This window comes from Falco rusticolus, chromosome 3 (genome assembly GCF_015220075.1).
Source record: "Falco rusticolus isolate bFalRus1 chromosome 3, bFalRus1.pri, whole genome shotgun sequence".
Taxonomy (NCBI): domain Eukaryota; kingdom Metazoa; phylum Chordata; class Aves; order Falconiformes; family Falconidae; genus Falco; species Falco rusticolus.
Genome location: NC_051189.1, coordinates 97134462 through 97154646, shown reverse-complemented (window position 1 = coordinate 97154646; position 20185 = coordinate 97134462). Strand labels below are relative to the sequence as shown.

The window sequence follows — 20185 nt, the reverse complement described above, 5'->3', positions numbered from 1 at the left end:
CTGCCACGCTGCTTTCCAGCTGATTGACATCCAGCATATACTGGTACATGGGGTTGTTCCTCCCCAGGTGCAGGACTTGGCAATTCCCCGTGGTGAACTTCATGAGGTTCCTGTCAGCTCATTCCTACAGCCTGTTGAGGTCCCTCTGGATGGCAGCACTACCCTCTGGTGTAGGAGCCACTCCTACCAGTTTGGTGTCATCAGCAAACTTGCTGAGGGTACACTGTGCCCCATCATCCACATCACTAATGAAGATGTTAAGCAGGACTGGGTCCAGTATCGACCCCTGGGGCACACTGTTAATTACTGACCTCCAACTGGACTTCATGCCACTGATGAGCAGCCTCTGGGATCAGGATTTCTCATGGCTACAAAGGTGTCCCAGTAAGGGCAGGGATGTGGTGGAAAAGGAGATGAGCAACTGCATTGTTTTGTAATATTCACCTCAAACCAGAGAAACTGATTTGTAGATTAATCTTTTTTCTTAAGATGCCTCCCATTTTTAGATGAAAGTATCCCCACCACCTTCTGTACGATTCCTCATGGCACTTAAAACATACTTGGGACTGTCTCAGACAGGCTGGAGAGCCTTGTATGCTGATGCAGGTCACCAGTATTGCCAGTTTCTAACACATGGTGGAGACTGTCACAACACTGGGTAGAATTTAACAAAAAAATCTTTCAAGTACTTACAAAACCCCTAACTCTGTGGAAACAGTTTCAAGTGCTTGCTTTGAAACGCAGGAGGAAATTTCTCTTTTTAAAGGAATGATTTTTGTAGCTTTGACTTGTAACTTTTGATAGTGTGGAGGTGGCACCCAATTAAACCTCTATCCTACCAGATGAGCCATATTGCTGCAAAACCTCTGCTTGTCACTGATGGGCAAGTAGAGCCTTTGTATTCTAGCAGCAATGTGTTTCCAGTTTTTCCCCATGTACAAATGCCCTTTGTGCCTTTTAAAGGTTTTTGTATAGCCTCCTGAGGAATATCCTTTGGGCAAACCTGTTAAATTTAACAACAGTTACCCTGTAGTTACACAAATCAACATAAAAATTGCAACAATTGCGTCAAGAGGAAAATAGTTGTTTAATAAAGAAAAAAAGATTCTTTTCCCATGTATAATATGAATCAGTAAACCAGTCCATAATATTTGTGGTTCTGTCTAGGGCATCAAAGCCTTCCTTTCTTTCCCCTTGACAGGTAATTGCAGGAAAATAGCCACCTCTATGAAACAGGCCAGATGCACATCCCTGTAGTCAGTCTAGTTTCCTAAAGGTAGACCTATTTCATCCTAATGACTTAAGTGAGTACATTTCTGCTGAAGAACTGGAAAATGTTCTTTCCTCTCAACTAGCAGAACGAAATAACTCTTTCTGATGTCTCTAATTCCAGCTGCTCTCATCACTAATCCAATTAGAAAAGGAATCCTGCATCTGTGATGGTGGATTAAATTCTTTTGTCTGTGCTGGAACTTTGAGGAGGACTTGTGCTCCCAAATCATCTAAGTGCTGTTACAAATGCCACGCTACTCACACATCCCTGCTGGAGAGGACCTGTGTTCCTGAACAGCCTTATTTGCCAATTTGGGTTTGTGAGTGAGAAACATAATGATTCACAGCAGCTGCTATAGAGTGAATACAGATTATTGATAGAATCGTTACTATATCAAATATCAGGTCTGGTGGTTGGTTTGGTTTTTTTTTTTTCTTCAGATGACGTGAAGAATTTGGGGAATTATTATAATTTATTTACCACAGAATATGTTTCAGCACTGGTTTGACAAAATGTATCAGACAGTTGTATATGCGGGCTTCTGGCCCAGCTTCCTTGTGGAATAACTCATACCAGCTTATTTCTGTGTCTTGGTTTTTTGCTCTATGTGGATCGTTTATATAATGCTATGGTGTTTGACATGTATAGCAGTTTTCCTTCTCCTGTTAAATTAAGGTTAACAGTACTACCATTTATGCTGTAAATTATAGTCCCTTCTGTAGCATTTTTGTGTATCCAGAACAGATGGGAGCTTGCTTTCAAAACTCTTACAAATTGTTTGTTTACATTATATTGCCATCCCTTCATCTCCATAATAGTAGTACTTCCAGAATTTCATTTTTGTGCTGCAGACTGTTTCCACCCCTCCTCTCTCTGTTTTGGAGAAACTGTCATGCTGATATAGATAGTCTGAAGGTCTATACTAAAAACATGGGAAAAGGATACTGTACCATTTTGAAAGTGTTCAAGAATCTCCGTGATGTTCTCCAGTGACTAGGACCTTGTGATTGTATAACATGCATAGATACATGCACTTGGTATGACCATTGCTACAGGAGTAGAATCATGTTATTCTTACTTCTCCTTTACTGTTGTTCATCGCTTTCTTCCCACATTCTCTTAGGAGTGGTTTAATGCATCCATCCTGAGGAGGACCATTCTCTGTCTGTTCTGCATTCACTTGTTTATTCCCATGACCCATGTAGGAATGGCTAAAAAAAGTGAAGTAGAAAATTCTCAGCCAATAAAAGACCTGAGGAAGTGCAATGACATTTCGAAAGTACCTTCTGGTCTAAATATTATGAGATTGATTGCATTCCCTGGTTTTTACATCCTGCTTGTGCTGATGAGTTGATATTTGGAGGACCAAAGGCTAATGTTTCTCCTGCATCAGTTTTGTTTTCCTGTGTGGAAATTCCTGCCATTTTTGTTTATATACTTGCTTTCCTATCCTTATACCCTGTTCTAGTCCCTGCCATAAGGAGATGGAGAGAAAGCTTACATCTCATTTGCTATTCACAACATGGATATCAGAAAGAAGGTCATTAGGCAAAATGAAGAGAGTTCTTAGAAAAAGTAGTCCATAACAAACAATTTTCCCTAATCTAAAATATGTTTGGAACCATTCTGAAGGGTGGAGGAAAAAGTCAGAGAATACTGTCTCATTATTTTCCAGCCTCTCTGGCCATTGGATTTTTATACGTCCCAAAAGCTGGGAAAGTCAACAATACATAACTGATTGCACTGCAGAAAACTCAACAATCACTTAATGGTTTTGCATTCTGGAAACAAACCCATAAAAAACTAGTTCCTTCCTGAAGACTTCCAGCTCTCATAAACATGTGTTTGATCCAAATAAACCAAACTACCCTGAAGTGCCTACTGGCTTATGATATATTGTGTTATAACGTGATAAAATTGCAAGCAGAGGAAAAAACACATGATGGTATGAATGATAAAAAGTGAGCCTGCTGGGTCTTCAGTAGAGATGATCCTGCACAGTGGTATGTCTGTGTCTCTGTTGAGCTCTTCCAGCCAATGAACTATCCATGTTTATCAGCGTTCATAACTTCATGTTGGTAGATACCCTCTGTGAACCCATCAAGGATGCTGAATCATGCTTCTCGAGGAGGGAGGGGAGATAGGGCGTAGAACTGAAATGACAAACAAAAATTATTATTGTGAAGACATGACTGAAGAATTATATGGTAACTGATGCCACTGAATTAAGACAGCTTTACATCAGAACCAAACACAAGCACTAGAAACATCCTGTGAGCATTTTGCAAATGCTTATATAGAGTCCTCATCTATAAGACTTGTTCTCAGCCTAATTATGCAAACATGCACAGATCCTTGTTAAACTCTGGTAATTCTAATGGCCCTTATCAGTGTCTTACTCATTCTTCCATAAAAGAAAATACTTCAGGGCAAAAATACTCCCAGAGAATACACAGGATTCCTATAACAATAAAAAATGTAAGTAAAATCACAAGTTTTAGGTTCTAAGTACATTTCTGATGCAGACTTAGTGGCAAAGCTGCATACCTTTGCCTCAGAGTTTCTATGGCATCTCAGAAAACCTCAATCTACAAACACAAATTCTCTTTGCTATTTTGAATCGGTATCAAAATGCAAACTCCATTTTGGATTCTGAGCATTGAGTATATTACAGCTTCACCTTTACTGATGTAGGCTAGGAATCGCAGGAAAAAAAATTGTGCCTTGCAGAAAGCCATCAGTGAAAGTTTTTTAGGCTTTGAAGCTTAATTATTCAAATCAGAATATTTGACTATTTGTACAGGCAAAACATTTTTTTGAGTCTATTTTAGGTTGGTTGATGGGCAAGAATCACCGTGGAAGCTGTGAGGAGGGGTCAGGGAGGCTACCTGATTTCAGGACAGGAAATTTATGAATGAAAATGCCTGTTAGTGCAGGGGTTGGATCCTGAGGAGTGGCTGCTCAGGAAGATGGTGGAGAGAGTTTTGCTTTTTTGAAGAACAGGGTTTCCCACTTGTATTTTTTTTACTTACTGTGGCTCGGTGATTCATGCCCATACACATTGTCCTTCTTCTGATGAGCAGAGTAGTCTTTAGAAAAAAAGCATGTTGAAATTTAAGAAGGACAGGACAGTGGTTCCTAACTCAGCAGGACAGTTGCCTCACCAGGCACTGGCTGGAGCAGCTCCTGGTCTTTGGGAGCCGTTGAACTTGCCTTGCTCTCCTTCAGGGAGCTCCTGAAGAGTTGCCTTCTCACACCGTGCGAGCCAAGACTCCTCTCCTGCTTTCCCCAAGGCTTGCTCACTTGCAGATTGTAATTCTTCTGTGTTTCTATGACAATAAACATTGTCTTTAAAACAAAATGAGCAAAACAAGTTAAGACAAGCTCCTCTCAGTTGCCACATAGATTTTTCCCCCAGTCATAGGCACACTTCATGTCAGCTCGCAGCTGTGAGTGGTTTTGCTGTAATCAGCCCTGTGTAGGCTTTGAGTTACGTAGTACAAAACACTTCTAAATGCTTAGATACTGCCTACCTGCAAACAACATATGACAGGCTTTTTATGCTGGTAATGTGTGGTATATATTAGATAGAAACTCAAACAGCGTATGTTTCTTTGTTACTGGAGAGTTTTAACGGAGCGTTTGATGTATAGTTACTTCTTTACATTGACTGTGTTATTTCTGTGAGGGCCCTGAGGGTGATCCAGCCTCCCCTGGGGCTTCCCTGCACCCTGCCCATGGCCCTGGCGTTCTGTTCAGCCCAGCCCCAGCAGTCCCTGCCCCAGCGACACAATCAGTGCAGGTATGTCAGTAAATTGCTTGGGCTGTAAAAGCACTGTCCCACAAAAGTCTCTGCATTTATTTCAGTTCTCATCGGTATGTTTACAAAGCTCTGCAAAACTGGCTTTGCCCTTTTCACTGGTTACATCTATTCGCCTGAATGGCAGGGCATGCCATTCCCATGGTGGTTAAACTGCTTTTGAATTTACAGTGCAGCAAACTGGGGACCAGACCACTTTTTTATTTGTTTTAAAATGTTTGCATTATAAGAAAGACATGATTGTCTTCTGCAAGACAGAAAGGGGATGCATACGAATGTATTTGTAAAGCAGGGCATCTCACATTTTCAGGTTACAAACCACATATTAACAGAGAGGATATTTCCTGTCACAGACCCATGTCATCCATGTGTCAACTATGGCAATGGGTGATGATGTGATAAACTAAGACTAGAAGACAAATACATTTACCTCTTTTTATATAAAAAGTGTCTCTGTCTCATTTGTCTAAAGGAAGATGAGTAGGGATATTGTATTTTTTATTCACTTGAGAAATATTAACAGCAGCCTTCAGGACTTGATAGGTTTTCTTATCCTGTGTATCCCTTCTCCACACTGCATATACATAAACGTCTACTTCTTTCCCTTGCCTGTTTTTGCTCAGCCATCTGACTTTATTGTCTCCATTAAGCATGCTGTGGCCTCGTTTCCTTTTCTCCTGAACTGATTTTCTTATCTTCTGTCTTCTGCTTCCCTGTCTGAGATTGTATTCTTGAAAGATTACTGCCAGGGAGTATGGCCTAGAATAGTACTTAGTTTATCAGTTACTGTGCTACAGGCATAATTAAATCCAGTAAAACATAAATGCAATTGTCCAAAAATTCTGTCATTCTTAAGCTTTCTATAAAATAATTGAATTGGATTCATAAATGCAGAAACTAGCGAGGAAAATTTTATCCCCATGTCAATTTGAGTGTGGGCAAGAGCAGTGTGAACATCTTTGTGTCCCCCATCTGTGGACAGTACTTTTTCTGGGACGATACTTTTACAGTCTGTGCAACTTACTGGCATGATGGCATTGACCATGAAATTGTCAGTGTGCAGCAAAGACCAGCAGCTCCCTAAGGGACAGAGTCAGACACATTGGATGTCTTCCAGCATCAACTTTGGATTGTCATTTGCTTTTTGTCCTTTGATTGTCTCTGCAAAGAGACCACTTGTGAGGTTGTCAGGTGTTCAGTAGCAACTGGAGTTGCACCTACAGAAAATTTGAAATGCTGGGGCAGGTGTATACAGTTTCCAATGCATACCAATAGTTTATGAAAGTAAGTAGAGAGCCTTGGTCATAACTTAACCAAGTTTTACTCATTTAACTTGGTCAAAATACCTTGCTTTTACCTGAAATGAATTCTACCCTTCAGGTGATCCAAAAATTATTTGAAAATTTTGAAAGACAAGCTAATTTGGTATACTCTAAAGCAGTCGATTCATTAATTCTATTATACGGACATGATACACAGTCTCTCTTTTCAGGATGTAACTTTGTTATACGTAAAACTGATTTATTGGCAAACCCAGGAATACAACTGTGCTCTGTTTTACAGAAAATGTCATAAATAATGTACTCTGAATTGCCCCTCAGATACAGAAGACTAAATTACAGAAAGTCATTGGGTAAAGACATTCTACAGTGAGTTAATTAAGGCATTCAGGCATAAAGCTGATAACACAAAGAAAAAAATTAAAAGATAGGGCAGGGAGAAAATCTATGCTTTTGATTGAGATTTGAAAAGAGGGAATGAATTGATGAGACAGAAAGAAAGAGGCAATCTGTTTCAGATGACAGGTTACAGATGAGAAGTTGTTTATAGCAAGAATAGCAAGTGTGAAGGAACAGAAAGAAGCCTGACTCTAGACTGCAAAAGGAGAAACGGAAGAGGGAAGAGAATTGTGTTGAACTAGAGAAAATCTATGGGTTTGGAAAGCAAGAACAAGAGAAGGCTTCCAGCTGGATCATGCAAAGCGTGGAGAGCTGGGCTGAGCAAGACTTTAAGAATCAAAGTAGTTGTGAAGAAAAGATTAGGATAAGACTGTAAAGGAGCTATTGCAAAAGAGATGTCATTCAAAGGTGTGCTTGTGGGGTGATGATATACAGATTTGTGCACTGGAGATTCAATTCTGTCTCGTGCTATACACATCAACAGCAAAAGGCTGCACAGCTTATCCTCTCAAATACCTTTTCAACTATGTAGAAAACAGAATAGAATATTTTCTTACTGCTTAGAAAACATCCTGGGCTGGGGAGATTGACCAGCATAGAACTTACCCATTGTGAATCCAAAATGAAATTGTCTGTCAGTAATAACCAGGCTGTAGTTAGCTTGCAGCCATGCTGTAGGCAGAGCCCTGCTCTCCCATCGTGCTGTTCCCTCCTCACATTTCATGCTCTACCTGTAGCATGCAGTGGAACACTCCTCCACTGGTGCAGTGAAGTGACTGAATGAGTGTCTGGATGGGTAAGATGATGCCTTTTTTTTTTACCTCTTAAAACATCACACGGGAAAGGACTAGAGTTAAGAGGTGGGATACCTGGAAGAGGAAGGTGGTAGATGGCAGGATTCAGGCTTGTTCTCCAAGGGAGTGAAAGCTCACTCCAACAGGTTAGCATGGTAGCTGCACACCACACCGAGTCATGCCTTTCAACAAGGCAGAGATTCACTGTATTTCTAGGTAATTAATATATTTACAAAGGTTGATTCCTGCAGTGCAGTAGGGGAATTAATGTCTGGAAATGTTCTGTTTATATCTAGCTTTGTATTTATGAAACTTCAGCACAGAAGGCTATGATTCCTTTTAAGAAGGATGACATGATCTATATTAAAAAAATGCAAACAGAAAACTCCTGCTAGCACAGCCACATGGAGTGAAACAGATTTTCGTAGAAGTGCATTATTTGTGAATGTCAGTACTGTGTACAAAGTACAGCACTTCGAATAAGATGTTGAAATAAAGTCTAGGTATGCTGCCTGTGCACATTTCCAGACAGATACAGCTGGTTAAAAAGAAATGAACTGAAACAATAAGTAGTTTAAACTTTAATGGAATAAGGGAGATGAAACAGAACCAGTCAGCCAGTTACCAATAAACAAAAGTAAACATATAAGTAGAGGTCATTTATGCCATGTTCTCTCTGTAGATCAAAACCTCTTAATTCATTATGAAATGAGGCTTTACATGAGCACAACTCCTAGTTTGATCCCAGTTTGGCTTTTTTCCTGAAGATGTCATTTGTGGCACATTTTTGAACATTTTTTCCAACAATTATTTCAATTTTTTATTCAGAAAATGTTTATTACTGAATTTTTGGGTATGTTTTCCTGAACTGCAGTGGACATATAAAAATGAGAAGGGTCATTGTAACACAGGTTAGTTGGAATATTTTTCAGTCAGTGGTGATCTTGCTGATTCCAGTAAAGGAAGATTCACCTGTAACAGTCAGAAGAATCAAAATGTACAATTTGCACTTGTGTCCAAGAACCATTCCTACATTAGGTGCTCATGGCAACAAGGGAAGTAGAAAACCAACTTCTTTTTGCAAACTTTTCACAACTCCTAGAAGCAAAATAACAGCAAATAAAATCTCTTCGATAGTTCCTGCCAGAGCCAGCAGCCTCTGCCTACCTATAAACTAGTAAATGGAGCAGGAATAGTTCTCCCAAGTGCTATTCCATTACTGGATTGTAAAAACACTCCATTGTTCAGGTTCCCATAGCAAATATTCATGCTTTTATGGGTTCCTGTATCTGCAAGACCTGGCTGGGTATGCAGTCAGCCTTTTAAATTTATTTCATTTTCTTGGAATAAATGGTTTATAGATTGGCTGATGAATAGTTGTGGCCTCTGTCAGCCTGACACCTTGTTAAGCTAGTGGCTAACAAACAGATCTGGAAAGCTACCACCCTGCACGTTTTGAGCCTTTTAGTAAAACTGGCTATCATGGTGGCTCACTGATTATCATATTCATAGGAAGATATTACAACAATATTGACCATCTTCAAAAGACTCAATTTATTTTAAAAAATAGACACTGTCTTAGGAAAAGAAAGTTTCATTCGATACTTCCAGACAATATTGTTATACTTTAAAGATGTTTTCTGACATAGACAAATACTCTTAAAAGAATGAGTCTTTAATTTTTTTAGAAATGTCTTTTAAATGTCTAATATTATTTTTGTTGAATGAAGATAATTGCTTTAGGAAGAAAGAAATTTACTTCAACAGAGGTAGTTTTTCCTCCATAATGAGGTTTTCTTGTTCATCAGAATTCTGATCCGTGAGGTCAGTGGAAGTCTTTGCACTGAAATTGTGCACAAGCTTTAAGTTAGGCAGTAGTCAACTAGCATTTATATATGTAGACCACTTAAAAGAGTTATGTGTGATGGAGACCAGAATGTGGATGTGAAAAACAAAGAATATCAGAGTTTGGGTAGAGGCTAGAAACTGAGTATTGCTTAGCGGTGAACATGCTGTGAGAGTTTAACACATAAGAGCTCGCTCTCAGGCACAAAATTAAACTGCTCACTGGTTATATGCTGCACTTGAAACGACCATTAAAACAAACATTAGAATGGGAAAAATTTGCTCTGTAACTAGGTGATAGTGTGAGGCTGCTTCTGTGCAGCAGAAGAAAAGAAAAGCTAGGCTTGCATTTTAATAACTATTTGAAGATTTGCTTTAAATGGATAAAGTTTCCTGCTAAGCAGCTCACGTTATTTTTCTTTTCATCCTAGTTCGCCTGACAGATTAATTTGGAGCCAAAAAAACCCCGAAGGTACAAGAAAGAAACCTGAAGAATTGCAACTCTGGCTGGCAGGGTCAATTATGAAGTTTTGATTTGAAGATTTGAGAAAGTTCTGTGAAAAAAGGATCCGGATCTGAGGAGGCGTATGTGATAAGCCCATCATGTCTGTGTGCTGCAGCAGATTGCTTCCCTCCATGGGACCAGGCATTCAAGTTGCACAGATACACTAGGGCTTCCAGGAAACCCCTCTAACCTGCACTCTCTTAGGGAAGCAACACATACTTGGGCAAGGTACTGCATTAATAGTGCCAGTGGCATCAGCTATCCTGTGGGAGACTGAGAGTGCTGCAGGAGATAAAAAAGCCTGTGCCTCTGAAGGCACAGTCCAGCCCAGACTGTTCATGCATACAGCATTGCATCATGTGTGCCTCTGGGATAAGAAAAGACAGAGCCATGGGAACTGTACTGTCCTTGGGGACCCAGGAATTAAGTTAAATCAACAAGAATTAAGTAGGAGGCAAAACCTGCTGCAGTACTTCTTCATCTAACCTTTCAATGAGGCTTACCCTGTGTAAGTGCAGTTTTGTGGCACCTATTTACAGAAGGAAGACTGTGTTTGCTGACTGTCCTCTACCTTCCTCTCCTGGACAGGCTAAGTGCTTCCATAGCGCTAGCCTGGTGCAGCAACTGTTGTATCTTCTCCTTTCCTTTCTGCAAGGAGGAAAAATTTTGCGTGTGCTCTCCATGTGCATGATTGGGTGGCTGGCTGCAAAGGAAAAGGACACCAAATATCTGCATGCTAAAAAACAATAATTCTTCACTTCTTTTGTTTTCCATCTGCCTGAGGTGAGTCTTCTTACTTAATGCTGGCAGGGGTAATGCAATGTCTCCCTTCTTTGCATGGGGAGGTACCACACTTGGCCCATGCTGGATTGCTGCTGGTCATTCAGGTAGCACAGGTATCATTCTGTGTTATGCTGGACTGTCTTGCAAATATGCAGATCTGCTCTGGGCTGCTTCTGTTATGTGTACTATTACCTTATTTTGCAGCAGTTTCATATTAATTAGGGGAGAGTTCTCAGGAAAAGGAGGGACACGTCAAAGATACAGCGGTTCCCACAATAGGTAAAGCACTGCACTGAATGCTCATTAATAAGACACAGCTTGCAAAGTCATAATGATAACAGAAACAGCAGTGACAATGTCCTGGGTCAGTGCTTTGTGTGCATATATGTTTCAAATGCATGCAAGGAATCCTATTAGAGCTTTAAAATAATTGTAAAGGCTTTGCCTCAGCAAGTTTTTGTGCTCATTTAAACCCCTGGTTTATCATTATGAAGTGTATTAACTTTCCCATGTTTAATGCTTATTTCTGTCCTGAGAGAAATAAACAAATAATACTTTGCAAATGGGTTTCTTGGGAAAGGAGGCTAAGTGGCAGCAGGGTATCGTTTGCACTTAGAGCTGATTGCTTTAAAAAGCTGTTCTAGAGTTCAAAAGGTGAAAAAACAGACTTGGTGAACATGTGCATTTTACTTACATTTTCCTTTTTGTTTGGAATGGATTTACAGAGCAGTCTTTTGACAGGCATGAGGCAGTGCCAGTTATTCAAGTCTTGTATGAAAGAAGAGAAAGCAGTAAAGTCATATTTGCACAGTATTTCTGTGAGACTGCTAGCCTCAAGTGTAGGATGCTCCCTGCTGCTGCTACTATATATACCTCATGGAAGACTGGTTTAAAGTGTAATGAAACCATAGTGTGAAAAGATGTGTTCCTTTTCCGCAAGCGTTTAGAAACAAATAAGCATCTTTATGAAACAATAACATCTCCTGTGCCAAAACATGGGCATGCAGCTGCCCGCAGAAAAGTTTTGCATAAAGCCATTTAGAAATGCATATTGCAGGAGTGAATGGAGTTCAGAGAGTGTGGTTTGAACGGAAAGGTACGTGAAAGTAACGGAAGAAGAAAGTGGAAAGAGTGGGTGAAAGAGGCGGAGAACAGTCCTTGGGACTGTAATCCTGAACAAGCACATCGTGCTGTGGGACCTTGGAGTAGTGAGCAGATGCTGTCTGTCGCTGTGCAGTGGTGTATTCTGGAAACAGAACTTTATAAATAAGCAGGAATGCACTAGGGGTGTTTTGTTCCATCTTCAATTTATTTTCCTGAAAGAAGTAATGTCTAATATGGAAATGCTTTTTATTTTCAACAAACAGTGATATTCAGAAATAATTTCATTCTTCCCTTGCATACTTTTACTGCCACTGGGTACAGTTGGTATTCTGACTTTATTTCTTCTAATCACCTACTGCCAATTGCAATTCTTTTTGGAAAAGCAAATACTGATTTTTGTAATGTGGGAAAATTCAGTTGAGGGCTTAGATGAAGACCATCACATTTTGTGTGATCTAATCTGCTTTTCAAATGGAAAAGACTAGTATGATAATTTGACAGTGGTTTAATACTGAAATTAACTGAATATGCAAATGTTTGAGAGTAAGTGCTCAGTCAAACCACTTCTTAATATCTTGGTGCTTATTTCTTGGGTTTTAAATAAAAGTAGCTTGGCTTTTCTGATAGCTCAATACTTGCATCATCCCTTGGCTTAATAAGCACATCTTCTGTGACAGTATCACAGTACAACTTATTTATAAATCTGTCCTTATAACATCCATGGAATTTGCTTGTTACAAAAATGTGTTGTGGCAGTGGGTGAAGGAAAGGTTATAAAAAAAAAATATTGTAGCTAGGGATCTGAATCACTGTAGGGCTTTATACTAAAATTGCCTTGCAGGAGGTACAGCAATTCTGCACAAAGACTGCAATTTATAAATGGAAACTTTTACTCTACAGCACTTTCTCCATGCATGATTAGGCTTCTTAAAAAAAAAAAAAAAAAGAAAAAAGAAAAAGGCAGCCATGGTGCAATGCTAACACTTATGAGTGATCCATGATTGATGATCCCCTAAAGGCAGTGAGAGAGAAAATTACCTCCTTCCCTCATTTAAGGACATTATTAGAAGACTCAATGAGTTCAAAGCTCAGGAAATTATGTTAAGAGGACTGAATCAGACTTTAAAAAAAATTAGGATAAATTATTTTCTCAGCAGTTCAAGGGTAAGATTTCTTTTAATGCACTGTAAAAGAAGAAGAATATTTGACACACTCTTACATGGTACTGTTAAAAAATATCTGTCACATCATTTGTGATTTACTCACACAAGTACTGTTCTCTGTGTACTAAATCAACTGCAATATGCAACCAAAGCAAATTAATACTACATTTTAAATGCTATGTGTGTTCGAGTATTTCAGTGTGAGAAGTAAAGGGATCCTTCTCTCAGTTATGAAGGTGACGTGCCGGGAAAGAACAGGATGTGTTAACACCATTCAAACATCAGTGTATTCTCCTGCAGGGTTTGAGAGCAAGACTGAGCCAGTGTCAGCTAGCGATGTACCATTCTACTGCTAGGGAGAGGGAAAATTGGAATGGTACCAAACAGATCTAAGGATGCTTCTATTCTTTTTTTTTCTTTTTTCTTTTTTTTATCCTCTGTAAATAACTTTCTTGTGGCATTGCTCTAGCATCCGTCAGGAACTGGTGAGAGGTGCAGACATGGAGTTGGGTCTGTCTTGTAAACACTACTGGGGCATCCATGGCAGCTCCTTTTACTAGTTTCAGAAGGAAAGAAGACTCGCACAGTGTCCCTCTCTGTATCTGTCTGATCTGTGCCTGATGAATTTGTTTGAATGATTCAAAATTTGGAAGAGGTCGTTGTCTCAAAGGTATTATGTTCAGCACAATTTCCAGGGGCAGAGGCATCTTCAGCTGCCTTGCAAAGGGAGTGCCCACTGTAGCATGAGCTCTACCCTTACGAGGCACGCAGGAGTCTGTACATTACAAGCACTCCAAGTGGGAAGAGCATCAGCTGGAGCTAACGCTGTGAGGTGCCAGCGAATCCAGCCACAAGAGACAGCCTTAGGAAATCAGGTTTCATTGCTCTTGTTACTTTAGAATTTTGTAAGATGCAACTATCCTCACCTGAGCTGAACAAAACACAAGTTGCTGATTCCAAAGGTGTCACATTTTATCATGTCTTTAAAATAGGGGGACATTTAACTACCTACAAAATATACTTTGTTTCAACTTCTAACCAAAATCCCCTATGGGAGCAGTCTCCAAGTACGACACTAAATATCCTTAACGTGTGTCAACATTCATGGATGTTAAGCTTAAGAAAACATACACGTTGAAAACATAAATACCTTTTTAGTTAGAGTTAATCACAGTGGGATTGAAACATGTCTCTGCCCTATCACATGTCTTAGTGTGAGTTTTTAGGTGTCTTTTTATGTGATGGGAACAATTTTGAGATTTTTGTATTCAAGAGGAGAGGAAAAATATTTCTCACCTACCTCCAGACAGGAAAGTAAATTGGCAATTTTCTCATTGCAGAACCTTTACTTGATGTAATGAAGAAATAAACCCGTAAGATCCCACATTATCAACTGCCATTTAGTAAAAATAAGCACTAATAGTACATTAATGATCTAGTAAGTCTGTGCCATTTTTGAGGGGCTGCAAGCAACATTTGAGTGGCAAGAGGAATAAGAGAATAACATTATCTTTTTGTTGGCTTCTGCGCAACTTACACCTGTCTGCTTAATTGGCTTAACATCTCCCCTTCGAGGGCTTGAGATTACTTCACCAACTCAGACAAATTATCTGCATTTTAATAGTCACTTAAGCTTTAAGAATGACATGTGAATTGATTCTCTATAGTCTTGGTCAAGACTAATGCTTTCCTAATACCACGTCTTCACAGCATCATAAATACGAATTTCAATAATTTCCTTGAAGCTACCAGGCAGAGTTGAACATTTGCACTTTCGCTTTACTATATGGAAACAGATTATTTTTTTCTGTATACAAAAAGTGTCCACTCTTTCAGACTGACAACATTATTATATTTCTAGCTAGAAAAGCAACAGATCAAGAAGAATAGCAGTAATGTATCCATCTTAAAATTGCTCTCTTAATATGTTGCATCAATTGCTCTCATAAAATAGCAGCTACCTCATAGCTACCTACCATCACAGGACAGAGACTCCCCTTCACTGGAAGTGCAGCAGACAGGAAAATGGCAGTGGCTATGTCTAAATTAACTGAGCCAGAGGCACTTCTCAACTCCTGTGTATAAAGCTGCTAGACATTTTGTGACTTGTCTGGGAGAGAACCAAATGCACACCATTTCCTGTCCACCTATAGATTTGTTGTTTATTTGGGAAGGAAACAGGTGTGTAGGTGTGAAGGGAGTTGCATTTGCTCCCTAAATGAAGCCTGCTGTTGGGACAATCAGGAGCATGTCTTTGGTGCACAATTTAGATTTAGCCAGTATGTACAGACCTTCACATAGCTGATGTATCAATAAAAACATGTTTCCACATGAGCAGACTCACTGAAATTTTGGCTTAAAAAGCTCAACACAAACCACTAAAATGTCGGCTTCATCATAATTAAAAACTAATCAGGCCCATCACTGCTGAAACATCAGCTTCTCTTGTTTGTATACAGAGTACGTCATTAATTTATTTAAATGTCAGCAACAGATTTCATCAAGGTTCCCTACACTTCTTCCTGCATCCCTATGCAGGATGGGAAAAGAAGTTGTCACTGCCAGCCATCTCAGCTGGTTCAGGACAGCATACTTCAGACAAGATATTGGATACATCCTTTAAAATCTGTGAGGCTAGAGTGTTGCAGACTATTCTCTATGATGATGGCTTAGCACTTTTATGCTTGTTCAGAACACTTACAGCTTTTTTTCCCCACAGTGACATAAAAAGCATCCTGTAAAGGCCAGAATTAGCACCAGATGTGTATGCATGTGGCTGGGAGAGAAAAAGGATAATTGCATACACTTCTAAAGTAAAAAAGCATTTTTCTTCCAAGACCGAACATACTCAAGTCAGCACGTCACTCTCATTTGCTTAGCTTTGCTGCCCACTGGGACTGAGAATAGCATCCTCTTCTGTTCTGCCACAGCTTACTTTTCTTGGTTCCTAGAGGATCTGTGATTGCATGAAAGCCTGATTGTTGTTTTGTTCCAAGAAGTTTTTTGACACAAACTACATGTTAAATTAGATAAAAGGTGCAGAGAGTACAATTAGCATGAGGAGAAAAAAAGTCCCTGAAAGCATCAGATCCTTAAAAATGTAGGAAATGGAGTGTGTTAACATTATCTTTTGCATAATGAGATGTGCTTGATGTGATCGGTTAATGCATTAGCCTTTCCACCCTAGAAACCTGTGTTCAAAACCAGAATCACACAGAAATGAATTTGGTAGCTTCATACAATTTTCCACCTTACAAAAGTCACAGCACAGTCTAATCTGCCTAGATGCTAAAGAGCAGGCAACTGAAACAGCATGGAACACAGCCAGCCATCTTCTGGGCACCTACAGGGCAGTCAGGTCCCGTTAGTCCATTTCTTTCCTGTTGAGTAAGGTTGTTGCTGCAAGGTTTTTTCTTTGTTCAGCTGACATCCATGCTGCCAGTATATACTAGTTGAAAATTTGACCCTATGGTTTTGCAATATGAAAGTAATAGTCTGTTACTTAGATTTCATTTAATTATGACACAAAGAAAAATTGTATTAGCTAATTATTTTGATTACATGCTCTGAAAGCGAGAGAGAGATAGAGAGGCACCTGCCTCGCTGGCGAAAAATAAATAAGCTGTGAAAAGAGGAGCCTTATTAGGATTGCTGGTTTTCATCACTGTGCTCTATTACATTATATCAAAATCAAATTGCATCAGGCTAGCAGAGCACCAGCTGACATGCACATTCAATCAGAGCCTTCCAAAGCATACTTCCATTTTATTGCATGCATTGTAGGGAGTACTTAAATATTAACCGAGTACAAATTCCACTTAAAAGCATTTTAAATATAACCCTTGACGCATTCTTTTTCAGACTTTTGACAGCAGAATAAGCCTAAGGCTTTGGGTGAGGAGGGGAGACAGCTACCCAAAGTGCTCAGTTTCTCAACTACACTGAACAAATAAGAATCAGCAAGAATTCAGTGCAAAATCCTTAGTGCTCAGGACATTAGAACACATACAGCTTGGGAGAATTAAATGTAAGCAGCCAATTCAGGATCAGACCTTCAGACACAGGTATGATTTTTTCAAATCACAGATACTTTGATTTGCATGGTAGCAGTGCACATTTACGTGTTTGTAAGCTAAGGATGAACAGTTCTCCTTTTCATTTATAAACTCTCTGAAAAGACGTCTGCATACTTGTGCAATTGTACAAGTTGTAAGAGGTTTTTTCTCCTATTCCTGACTTTTATATTGGCCAGCCTGACTGTCAGAGCAGTGCAGATCTTGGAACTGTTGCAAACAGGAGCCACAGCACTGTGAGCTTGTATTTCTTTCACTGAATATCTCTTGGGTTTTGTTTTGCTCTTAGCTGCTGAAAGGCACTGTGTTCCCCCAAAGAGGGCTATAATGAATGTCTCCCACATAGTCCAGACTCCCACCATGCCCATCTACCTGCTGACTTGTAGGTTTGATGCAGTCTTTGTTCCAAAATCACTACTCTGTCAGGGCTATGATTCAGAAGAAAACAAACCAAAACGAAACAACCAGAAAAAAACCAGAAAAAAAGCCCTGTGAGATTTTTTTAATTTAATTACATTTAATTAAGAAACATCTTTGCCTGAAATGAAGCATCCTATTAACACTGTGGCAGTGGAAGTGTTTGGTGACCGTGTGTAGGCTTCTGCACATGCACACTAGCCTCCCAGTCTGAGCAAGGAAGTGATCCGTGCCTGTCTCAGTTCTGCTCTCAGCTAGTAAAGCTACCAAACATCCCGTGTTTCTGTTCTATTCAGTGTGCTTGTGGCACTCTGGCATCCATTTGTTCATCACAAAACAGAGATCCATACTCATCCCTTCCATGTTGTAGCGGTGGACCATTCCTGCAATGCCAGGCTCCCTCTTGCTAGCTGCCTCTGGCAGTCTAGGCAGCTCAGTGGCACAGCTATAACAGGAGGTGAAAGGTGCTCCCCAAATCTTATACGATGCAGGCATTTCCCGTGGAGTTGGAGGAAATATGGTTGAGATCTTGGCACTGAAAGAGGGCTACACACCAGAGCTCTCATTTCCTGAGCAAGTTCAAGGACTAGCAAGCAATTATGTAGACAATATCTCCCACTATCACCCTGAGACAAGTGAGTTTAGTGAAGCATTTAACCTAAGAAGAGGGATAAAGTACTTAAAGATGGAGCTCTAAGTCAGACATCTGACCTAGAGAGCAAGAGTTCACATGCAACTTAAAATATGCACCCTTCTGACGCCTAACATTTTTCTCCTCAGCGTGCTGCAGTCATGTTCCCAGTTTTAGTAGTACCTATAGTATCTTTCTGTGTCTCACCTTCAGCTTTAAGACGTCTCTCCCATACAAAAGCTACAAAGCTTTATCTCATCTACAAGTGGCTCAAGTAATCCCTATAAACTATTATCCACCTCTTGCAACAACGTCATGCAAGGATAAAGCTGTAACCCCCCAGTCAGCTTTTTATAGCTCTTTCAGCAAGTCCATTATTCTCATCACACCTCTGTGTGGGAAGCTGAGGTGCAGCAGTGTGGCATGTCATTCAGCTATGACATGTTCTCTGGATTGCCTTCCAAACCACTCTTTTTTGTCTTGAACTGTAAAAAGGCGGTGTTGGAGTTGCCTCTTAAAGTGATGATGATACTGCATTCAAAGAATAATGGTTAGTTCATGTCAGTCTAGTGCTGGACACTGCTAGAAAAAAAACCCCACTCTTTCTCTAACACCAGTTTATTCTGAGGCACCTGAACATCTGTAATAGAGAAACATTCTCCCATGAAACATTTTCCTATGAATCTTGGCATTTCGCTACTTTACACTTCAATTATTCTTGACTAAGAAATGCAACAGGAGGATTCCAGAGACCACCCAGTGGAATAAACAGCCTTTGTAAATGCAAAGACTATAAATAAGCAAGCTGATAAGAGCTGGGTACATGTCAATTTAAATGGCATTCAGCATGTGAACTTTTAATTGAGATGAAGCGTTGTGGCACAATGTATTCCATTTATTACTTTCCATTAACTTTCATGTGACCTATTTCTCTACCTCTTGACAGGTTCATCTTTCTGAGAACTTCACAGACAAAATGATATTTTCCTTTCTGTCTGCTCAACTGTGATCTCAGTTTGAAACATCACTTAGCATTCACCACTAACTAAAAGAAATAATGCCAAAGGCATTAAACATTGCTCCTCTTATTTAATTTTCCTTCTGTTTCTTAACCCTACTTATCTTAAAGTCTGGAAAAAGTATTTGGTGATCAATCTTCACGGTTTACTTTTTGGCCAATTAAAATTAAAGAGATGTCTTGCAGTTACTAATTGGTGAAAGAATAGGAAGCAAGAAATACTAGAAACTATTGTTAACCTTAGTCCTTAAAAAGAATACGGGCATACATTTTAAAAGTTATTAGCAATTACAGATCATAGTCACCAACTTTCAGATTGAAAGTAATACTTTTATCTACACAATTTCTATCTTGTTTACTTGATTCCTACTATAAAGGCAGCAAGAATGTAATTTCAATGGGTTTGCCTCTAATACAGATTTCTGGTAATTCTTACTATGTCCTTGCTGAATTTCATCTTCCTGAAGTGAGTGGGGATTCAGCTAAATAGTGGCTGCTCTGGACCTTCATTTTTTTTGTACAAAACAGTTTCAAGTCCTGCTTAAAAATCTAGTGGTATAATATGCTCATAACAGAGGGTTTATGAGCATGTTCGTTCTTGGGGCCACTGCTGTCCAGGTCAAACGAGTGGAGACCACTAGACTCCAATGCAGACCAACCAGACAGTAAAGATCTATATATCTGTGAGGAAAGGGAGAAAACCAAGGTCTTTCCTTTCTAAGCCACGTACAACTGGTGGATAAACCACCTTGTTAGGCAAAACTCTAGAGTTTTTATTTCTCTAGTGTTGCAAGCCACACAGCTACAGCCATACTGTAACTAACAGTGATTTATTTATCAAAATCAAGATAGGTTTTTGTATTTCCTATGGAAAAGACACCAATATGGTTCACTCATTTACCATCCAGTTTATGTTTCATCACTAGCAATGGTGGTAGATTAAGTTTTTAATTAATTTATTGAATCTGTATAGAGCCAGAAATCCAATATTGAAAGTATTTATGAACAGTGTCATTTTAAGAGCTGATTTTGAATAAGTGGGGACTAAATATTTTTAGGATGTTCATACTAGTTTACAGC

At 39.5% G+C, this 20185-nt stretch overlaps 1 long non-coding RNA gene across 2 annotated transcripts in view; it reads left to right on the top strand.

The window, feature by feature from the left end:
* Positions 1 to 9846: 9846 nt before the first annotated feature.
* Positions 9847 to 20185, top strand: part of LOC119144871 — a 37392-nt gene continuing 27053 nt past the window's right edge. For both annotated transcript variants that reach the window (XR_005103238.1, XR_005103239.1), the window contains exons 1-2: positions 9847 to 10699; positions 16828 to 17030. This is a non-coding gene — a long non-coding RNA (uncharacterized LOC119144871). The remainder of the gene's footprint in view (positions 10700 to 16827; positions 17031 to 20185) is intronic.